Below are 3266 nucleotides of genomic sequence, written 5' to 3'. Positions count from 1 at the left end.
TAACGCCCTCACGGCTAAAAAGGCGAACATGTTTGGTGCAACGGGGATAAAAACAGAATGTTAAAAAATGAATTTCATTATTATGGCTAATCTTTTACCAACGAATATTGGGATTGGATGTAACATAATAATACCCCTACAGCTGAAAGAGGGAATATGTTTGGTGGTGACGGGTATTCGATCCTTGACTCTCAGACTACAAGTCGAGCACCCTAACCACCTGGACATAAGAATTAGGTTACTCCTAAATAGATATATTAAGCTAACACTGCCAAAAATGTTTAAAATAAAAGTAAAGTAATAAACATTAATTCAAAAGTAATAACATTCGATTTGCTAGATAGCATAACCAATACGGTTAATGAAAGTAACAATCGTATAATGTACTTAGAGAATACAGAAACATTGTTTGTTTGTTTTAAAATTTCGCGCTACATGAGGAATATCTGCGCTAGCCGTCCCTAATTTAGCAGTGTAAGACTAGAGGGAAGGCAGCTAGTCATCACCACCCACCGCAAACTCTTGGGCTACTTTTTTTACCAACGAATAGTGGGATTGACCGTCAAATTATATGCCCCCACGGCGTATAACAGGGAGCATGTTTGGTGCGACGGGGATTCAAACTCGCGACCCTCGGATTACGAGTCGAACGCCTTGGCCCACCTGGCCATGCAGGGTCATACAGAAACATTAACTGCCTACTTGAAATAATATTGTAGAATGTATTCGATTAAAAAAACTGGAATTTAATATACCATACCCGTTTCTGTTTGCTTTTTTTGTTCAGTTTTCCGAAGCACATCTTTTGACGAAAGAAACCTTTTTAAGCCAGCCCTACTGTCCGGTGTGAGATGAGCGTGAAATCTTTATTTGGTGCAGTAACAGTAATGTTTTCTGTTTATAACTAAAACCTGATGCGCTTATGATGAAACAAAATAATACGGGGCTGTTCAAAAAATACGGGGACTGACGTCATAAAACAAAATGTACTTTATTTAGAAGTTACAGGTCTGGGACCCCTTCAAAGTACTCTCCTCCCCAACGCACACACTCATCCCAACGGTGTTTCCACTTGTTGAAACAGTCCTGGTACGCTTCTTTTGTAATGTCCTCCAGCTCCTTCGTCGCATTTGCCTTAATCTCGGGAATCGTCTCAAATCTTCTTCCTTTCAAGGGTCTTTTGAGTTTGGGGAACAAGAAAAAATCGCAAGGAGCAAGGTCAGGTGAGTAGGGGGGGGAGAACAGTGATCGAGTGTTTGGCCAAAAACTCACGAGTTCTGAGAGCTGAATTTCGCAGCAACGCGGTGCATCTTCAATTTCTCGGTCAAAATCTCGTAACAAGATCCAACTGATATCCCACACTCTTCAGCAAGCTCCCTGACAGTCAGACGTCGATTTGCCCGCACCAGGGTGTTGATTTTGTCGACGTGTGGGACGTCAGTTGACGTGAAAGGACGTCCAGGACGCTCATCATCTTCAATGGACTGTCGACCATCCTTAAAACGTTCATGCCACTTGAAACATGCCGTACGCTTCATAGCAACATCACCGTAAGCCGTGTTAAGCATATCAAAAGTTTCAGTCGCAGATTTTTCAAGTTTAACACAAAATTTCACAGCAAGTCGTTGCTCCTTCAGGTCATTCATTCTGAAATCCGCCAAACGAAAAAATCGAACTTTACTTAAAACCACGTAGCTAATACACAAATGAAGATATCTGCAATAGGGAAATGGCGTCGTAATCAGCTGATCTGTGCAAACCTAGCGACACCAAGCGGATTCCCCTGGAACCAACTGGAGCCGCGCAATTCAAACAGTCCGCGTATTTTTTGAACAGACCTCGTATATATATATATATATATATTAAACTAATACTTGAACGTTCGCTGAAAATGTAACAATCTTAAAACTAACATAAGTGAAGTAACATGTTAAACAAAGTGTGTGATGTGTTTAAGTTTTACCTCTCTTACCATACCCTACAACAAACGTGTAGAACTGGCTCCAGGAAGTAATATATGGCCTTTATTATTTTGTAATAGCCGAAGAGAAAACATAATGAAAAGAAATTACTGTAGAAGTAACAACAAACAATGAGAACAGATACGAGAGGTGTTCATATTATAAAGAAAACAGTTAAAAACTAATGTAACTAAATTAAAGGCTTGTTGCATACAGAACTGGTACACAGTTAATACTAGTTTTATGTGTTATAATAATAACTTCAATAGATAAACTATTAGTAGTCAATACTCTTAATGTTGTTTACAGTCAACTTAAGCAATACCCTAAGGAATAAAATGTAGTCGTGAAAGTTTTTGAACAATAAATTAATCGGTTCCATGGTGTAATGGTTATCACTTTGGACTGTAAATCTAGTAATCCGAGTTCAAATCTCGGTGGGACCTGTATGATTATTGCGGTTTTTCTGCCCGGCATGGTCAAGCATACTTAGGTGTGCGAGTCGTAATCTGAGGGTCGTAGGTTCGCATCTCCGTTTGCGCCAAACATGCTCGCCCTTTCAGCCGTGGGTGCGTTATAATGTGACGGTCAATCCCACTATTCGTTGGTAAAAGAGTAACCCAAGAGTTGGCGGTGGGTGGTGATGACTAACTGCCTTCCCTCTAGTCTTACACTGCTAAATTAGGGACAGATAGCCCTTGAGTAGCTTTGTGCGAAATTCAAAAACAAACAAGTAAAACCGTCCGACACAGAATTGTCCATGTTTTCCTTACAGTCATCTAATGTTTATTTAATATTTTGAGCGTCATATCTAAAATCATATCGTTTGGTAAGAAGCCAGTAAAGACAAATAACAACCTTTCCATTATGAGATAATCGTTATAAATGCACTCCTAAGCATTTCCAAACATTATTTGAGAAACAAAAGTAAAAAGATATGTCTTGTTATTTATCGGTGCACACGCTTTTACTGAAATGTCAGTACAGTATGCCACGTAGATTTTGTGCTCAATGTAAAGTTTATATTAAAGTTGGTGATAAAGCCCTTCATTGCTCTGGTGAGTGTCAAAAAATGGTATCATTTAAGATGTAAGAACTTAACTGAACAGGATTTGGAATATTTAAATGAAATTGGGAAAAGTTATGAATGTGATTTTTGTATGAGAAAAAGAAAGTTAAGCCTAAATAGTGAAACTCCATTAAGAAGGACTGTGTCCATTTCGTTAGAGGGGGAGACAGTTAATCTTGTTGAGAATAGTGAGCTTGATTTAAATATGGGGGGAGGCAGATATGAAGTGGCTTAAG

At 39.0% G+C, this 3266-nt stretch overlaps 1 non-coding gene across 1 annotated transcript; it reads left to right on the top strand.

Annotated features, from left to right (window-relative positions):
- The first annotated feature begins 2335 nt into the window (after positions 1 to 2335).
- TRNAY-GUA (transfer RNA tyrosine (anticodon GUA)) lies at positions 2336 to 2407 on the top strand. The gene has a single exon. It is a non-coding gene; the product is annotated as a tRNA-Tyr (tRNA).
- Positions 2408 to 3266: the final 859 nt, after the last annotated feature.

Source organism: Tachypleus tridentatus, chromosome 12 (assembly GCF_004210375.1).
Source record: "Tachypleus tridentatus isolate NWPU-2018 chromosome 12, ASM421037v1, whole genome shotgun sequence".
Lineage (NCBI taxonomy): Eukaryota > Metazoa > Arthropoda > Merostomata > Xiphosura > Limulidae > Tachypleus > Tachypleus tridentatus.
Note: the sequence above shows the minus strand (reverse complement) of the source record. Positions and strands in the feature narration are given on the sequence as shown.